The sequence below is a fragment of the Papio anubis genome, chromosome 7 (genome assembly GCF_008728515.1).
Source record: "Papio anubis isolate 15944 chromosome 7, Panubis1.0, whole genome shotgun sequence".
Classification (NCBI taxonomy): Eukaryota; Metazoa; Chordata; class Mammalia; order Primates; family Cercopithecidae; genus Papio; species Papio anubis.
Window position 1 is genome coordinate 104,770,604 of NC_044982.1, and position 6,381 is coordinate 104,776,984.

Genomic DNA, 6,381 nt, shown 5'->3' on the forward strand with positions numbered 1-6,381 from the left:
CCAAAGTTTTGTTTTTAGTTCTTTCTATTGTAAACATTTATTGTCTGTCTGGTTTATTTTCTTATAAGCAGTTATCAAAAGAATCAGTTTAATTAATATTTGAAGTACTTCTATTCCCAGTCCATAAAAGTGTGATAACTCCTGAACTCAGTTAATCAGGTTTCAAAATGATTTTTCCTCTGTTGAGGCAGTATAGGGAGGGAATTAGGATTTGGGGATTTACACTCAGACTGCCTGGGCTCAAATCCTAGCTCTGTGACAACTTACTGATTATAACCTTAGTGTAGTTAATGAACTAGACCCAGTTCCCTCAGCTATATAATGAGGACTAAGTCAACATCTGCATATAAAAACATGACACAGTGCTGGGACATAACTCTCAAAGGGATACTGCTGAATAGGTACAATGCTATGCAATGAATTGTGACCCCTCAAATCCATATGTCGATGCCCTAACCCCCAATATGATGGTATATGAAGATGGAACCTTTGAGAGGTCATTATGTTTAGATGAGATCATAAAGGTGGGGTCTCATAATAGTTTTAGTGCCCTTAAGAGACACCAGAGAACTTGCTTCTCTCTCTCCCTGCCATGCAAGCACACAGCAAGAAGGAGGCCATCAGCAAACCCGGAAGAGGATCCTCACCAGGAACCACATCTGCCAGCACCTTGATCGTGAACTTCTCAGCCTCCAGAACTGTGAGAAATAAATGTCTGTCATTTAAGACACCCAGTACATGGTACTTTGTTATAGTAGTGTAAGCTAACTAAGATGTACAATTTTGTTATTAGCATTCTTCATGGGGCCTGAGAGTCTTATGAGAACTAAAAAGGGGGTAATAATAATAGACCATGAGAGAGGGGTTAGAAATGCAGGTAAAAGTAATAAATACGGAGTGACTGATGTTGATGCTTTTTATATATCTATCGGTGTTTACCCTCTAGCGTATTTCTCTGGCAACTATTCTCCCTACCAACAAAAACCTGGTCTGCCTGAATTTGGTGCTAATTTTGCAGAAGATTATGGAGTGAGGTGTCTATATATGAGGCTGAGTCATCCTAACTATAAAATGGAGGTCCTGGAGAACGAGTATTTTATTTTATCTTATCTTATCTTATCTCATCGTATTTTATTTTAATTTTATTTTTTTAGATGGAGTCTTGCTCTGTAGCCCAGGCTGGAGTGCAGTGGCGTGATCTCAGATCACTGCAAACTCTGCCTCCCGGGTTCACGCCATTCTCCCGCCTCAGCGTCCTGAGTAGCTGGGACTACAGGCGTCCACCACCACGCCCGGCTAATTGTTTTTATATTTTTCATAGAAATGGGGTTTCACCATGTTAGCCAGGATGGGCTCGATCTCCTGACCTTGTGATCCCCCTGCCTCGGCCTCTCAAAGTGCTGGGATTACAGGTGTGAGCCACTGCGCCCGGCTTTTTTATTTATTTTTTATTTTTATTTTTTATTTTTGAGATGGATGTTCGCTCTTGTCACCCAGGTTGGAGTGCAATGGCGCCATCTCAGCTCACTGCAACCTCCATCTCCTGGGATCAAGCAATTCTCCTGCCTCAGCCTCCCAAGTAGCTGGGATTACAGGCATGCACCACCACGCCCAGCTAATATTTTTGTATTTTTAGTAGAGATGGGGTTTCACCATGTCAGTCAGGCTGGTCTCAAACTCCTGACTTCAAGTGATCCACCCGCCTCAGCCTCCAAAACTGCTGGGATTCCAGGCGTGACCCACCGTACCTGGCTTTCCTAACTAATTCTATGTGGACAACATCACCCTCATACCAAAACCAGACAAAGAAAAGAAAATGACAGACCAATATCTCTCATAAACATAGATGCGAAATCTTCAATAAAACAGTAGCAAATTTAGTCCAACAATGAAGAAAAAGAATCATACACTTTTACTGTATTAGTCTGTTTTCACACTGCTGATAAAGACATATCCGAGACTGGGAAGGAAAAGAGGTTTAATTGGACTTACTGTTCCATATGGCTGGGGAGGCCTCAGAATCATGGCGGGAGGCAAAAGGCACTGCTTACATGGCAGCAGCAAGAGAAACTGAGGAAGATGCAAAAGCAGAAACCCCTGATAAAGCCATCAGATCTCATGAGAGTTATTCACTACCACGAGAACAGTATGGGGGAACCACCATGATTCAAATTATCTCCCACCGGGTCCCTCCCACAACACGTGGAAATTATGGGAGTACAATTCAAGAAGAGATTTGGGTGACGACACAGAGCCAAACCATATCAGTCACCAAGTGGGATTTACCCCAGCTGTGGAAGGCTAGTTCAACATTCAAAAATCAATTAAGGTAACCCATCACGGCCGGGCGCGGTGGCTCAAGCCTGTAATCCCAGCACTTTGGGAGGCCGAGACGGGCGGATCACGAGGTCAGGAGATCCAGACCATCCTGGCTAACACGGTGAAACCCCATCTCTACTAAAAAATACAAAAAACTAGCCGGGCGAGGTGGCGGGCGCCTGTAGTCCCAGCTACTCGGGAGGCTGAGGCAGGAGAATGGCCTAAACCCGGAGGCGGAGCTTGCAGTGAGTTGAGATCCGGCCACTGCACTCCAGCCTGGGAGACAGAGCGAGACTCCGTCTCAAAAAAAAAAAAAAAAAAAAGGTAACCCATCAACAAGCTAAATCCCATAATCATAACTGTAGATGCAGAAAAAGTATTTCACAAAATCCAAAACCCACTTGTGATTAATGACTTTAAAACACAATATAAATAATCGTAATTGAGCCCACATAAAGTAGAAAAGTTGAATAGTCCAATTATCATAAAGAGTAGACTACATTGTTTAAAACACACCATATAATACTATGTAATAATTTCATAACCGAGTTCTGCATCCTTCAAAGAGCAGATCATTCGAAAGTTAAATTATTTCAGACCATAGGCAAATACGAAATACAAATAAATTTAAGAAATCTAGTATAACTTTAAGTCTCAATAGCTGATTAATATAGTACAAAAACCTCCTACATACCAATATCACTCATTCTAAATAAACATTCTAAATAGATAATGAAACCTAGTAGTGTGTCAAAATAATAATACACTTTGACCAAATAGAGTTATTTTGGAAAGATCCTATTAGTATAATATTAATATTTTGTAGGCACTACATCCAATTTTTATTAATTTGCAATAGACTAATATCTTTAGAATACTAAAATTTCCCATTCTGGAACATGAAATATCCATTTACTTAAGTCTTTAATATTTTTCAATGATATTTCATATTTTCCCATAAGTCTCATACATCTTTTGTTCAGTGTACTCATAGGTACTTCATTTGGCCCCTTTGGGTGGGTTCCCTTTTTTCTATTTTATTACTGGTATATACAAAAAACGTAAGTTATGACTTTAATCTATTTAGCCACCTTGCTGCACCATCTAGTAGGTTGTCCTTACATTCTATTTTCTAGAAAGAAAATTACATTTTCTGAAAATACTATTTTCATTTCTTCCTTTCCTAATGTTTTTGCCTTTTGCTTGTTTTACTGTATTGGCTAGAAAATCCAGCACCATGTTGAACATTAGCAGTAAAAGTGAGTATTCTCATTTTCCCTAACAGTAATGGGAATGCTTCTGTTGTATTATTTAGTATGATGGTTACCATAGATTTCTGATAAGTGTCCTTTATCAAGTTGCTATTCATTCCCCATTTGCTTAAAGATTTTTCTCTTAAGTCAAAGTAGCTATTGAATTTTTCAAAAAATAATGTTATTGAGATAATCATGTGGCTTTAAACCTCTGAACTATTAATACAATGATTTATAGTAACAGGTTTCCTAATGTTAAATCATTTCTGAGATACACGTTTTCTTGTTCCCGATAGAACTTTATTTTAGAGCTTTGTATCTACGTTGAGTTTGGCATGTAGTTTTCTCTTCTCGTGCTTTTTATCAGTCTTGGTATTACGGGGATACTAATGCCATAAAATGAGTTGAAGAACTTTCTCTCCCCACTCAACTCCTCGCCATGCTATAATACAATTTCCAGGACAAGAAAAAAAAAGAAAAAAAAAAGGACAAGTGAATATTGTGTAGCCCCATGGCAGCATTCCAGGCAGAGGAGACAGGATGGGCAGAGACACTACAATGAAAACAGCACGTTATGCTCAGATAATAGGATGTAAGACTTCTTAAACTGGAGTAAGAAATGCAAAGCAGGCTTGGCCCAAACTGGTAAATTAATCTTCAAAGCACAACTAAGTTGCTGAAACACGTTGATTTGCTCCTAATTTTATATAAAGAAAAGGCTCCAAACTCTTCAGCATGCAATGAAGGTCTTTCCCGCTTTAACCTAATTTATTTTACAGTTCAACCCGTGCTTCCTTGTCTGTAATGTTTCTTTTGCCCAGAATGTTGTCTCTGACAGTCTATGATGGCACAGTCAAATCTTACCCACCATGTATTATTTATTTATTTATTTATTTATTTAGAGACGAAGTCTCGCTCTGTTGTTCAGGCTGGAGTGCAATGGCGTGATCTTGGCTCACCGCAACCTCCCAGGTTCAAGCGATTCTCCTGCCTCAGCCTCCCAAGTAGCTGGGACTACAGGCACCTGTTGCCATGCCCGGCTAATTTTTGTATTTTCAGTAGAGGCGGGGTCTCGCCATGTTGGCCAGGCTGGTCTCAAACTCCTGACCTCAACTGATCCGCCCACTTCGGCGTCCCAAAGTGCTGGGACTACAGGCGTGAGCCACCACGCCCGGCCCCTACCCATCTTTTAAAGGGATATCCCGAATGTCTATCAATACTCAGATAAAACTGAACTAAGTTTGAATCCACTTGTACTACATTTGTTTGTCAACTCTTCGTTTGTTTACTTCTTAAGAACTTTCATAGCTGTACTGGGTTGGTTAGTGTTGCCCCTAAAATTCATGTCCTTCCTGGAACCTCGAAATGTGATCTTATTTGGAAAGGGTGTCATTGCAGATGTGATAAGTCATGATCAGGTCATACTGGAGTAAGGTGAGCCTTTTACCTAATAGGACTGGTTTCCTTATAAAAGACACAGAGACAGAGACTCACAGGGAGTATACCATTTGATAAAAGAGGAAGAGAATGGATTAATGCAGCTACAAGCCGAAGAACACCAATGATTGCTGGCTCCCACCAGAAGCTAGGAATAGGCAGGAAGGATTCTATCCAGAGCCTCAGAAGAAGCAAGGCCCCACTGACATCTTGATTTCTGACTTCCAGACTCCAGAAAACGAGAAAACATATCTGTTGTTTTAAGCTATCCAGTGTGTGGTACTTTGTTATGGCGGCTTCAGAAAACTAATATAACGGCAATTTCATCTTCCTAGCTCCAAGAGTACCATGTGGATATTAGAGTACAGGATTATGTAGGCTGTCAAATTCCTTCCAAAGAATGGCTGGGCTTCCAGCAAGAATCGCCAGATGCTTATGAGCGCCTGCTGCGAGATGCTTGTACAGTGAATGCTCAATAAAGTGGTGGCCATTATAACCGCAAGCAGTAATGCTACATCAATAGTAAGAAACCAAATACAAGGGGCAGCGGGAGCAAAGAGAGAAAAAAGGGCCGCTGAGGAAGGAAGCCTCAATTCCCCGGAGGACATCCGCGGGCAGAGGAGATGTGAAACTGCAAGCCGTTCTCCCAGACCCCGCTGAGCGACTCCCGGCGCTCTCTCCACTCCCTACCGCCCTCGGATCCAGCAACAACCTGATCCCGCGCAAGCCTTCCCCCAGTCCAAACCGACTCTCCTCTTGATAACGTCAACCAGCCGAGCGATCGATTCTGAGCCTGCGCGAAGCTCCTCGGCGCATCCAGTTAGAGCCCGCTGGCGCGTGGGGCTGGACTTCCTCTCACGCCCAGGAAACTAGAAGGGCTTTTCCGCCGGAAGGAGAGTGGATTTACTAGAAAGGTGGGACATTGGAGTGGCGGTAGCGTGGAGTTAAGTCCGGTCTCTGGCCACCCAGCGGAGCCGGTGACGGCAGCGTCCTGGTAGGCAGGCAGGCGTATCAGGTTTCAGAGGATGCAGCAGGGAAGGGGGGTAGAGGTGAGAGGTCGTTGCATCTGTCGCTGTGTGTATCTTTTGGGGGTTCAGCGCCACCAGCGATCTGGGCCTCGTTCATTGCGCTTACATTTCTCCACCTCATTTGAAGAACGAGCTTGGTAGCCGACGGAGCTGAGGTAAGTATAAATGTGGAAAGGAGAAATATGCACTCACCAGACTAGTTTGCAGTTTTCACATAGGTGGTGCCATCCTGTGTCCCATAAGGGCCTGCGCGAACCCAAACATTCTGAATCGGTGACGCCTGTTGGAGGCAGCAGCACCTGTTGCATTAATTTTAGAACACACACACAGAGCTGGTAATTCTT

The 6,381-nt window shown here is 42.6% G+C and overlaps 2 long non-coding RNA genes across 2 annotated transcripts in view; one reads left to right on the forward strand and one right to left on the reverse strand.

Moving 5' to 3' along the window:
* Positions 1 to 2,600: 2,600 nt before the first annotated feature.
* Positions 2,601 to 6,381, reverse strand: part of LOC116275775 — a 4,359-nt gene continuing 578 nt past the window's right edge. Inside the window, exons 2-3 of the long non-coding RNA XR_004185067.1 lie at positions 5,722 to 6,336; positions 2,601 to 4,014 (exon numbers count right to left, since the gene is read on the reverse strand). This is a non-coding gene — a long non-coding RNA (uncharacterized LOC116275775). The remainder of the gene's footprint in view (positions 4,015 to 5,721; positions 6,337 to 6,381) is intronic.
* Positions 5,907 to 6,381, forward strand: part of LOC103885980 — a 6,797-nt gene continuing 6,322 nt past the window's right edge. The window contains exon 1 of the long non-coding RNA XR_004185066.1: positions 5,907 to 6,192. This is a non-coding gene — a long non-coding RNA (uncharacterized LOC103885980). The remainder of the gene's footprint in view (positions 6,193 to 6,381) is intronic.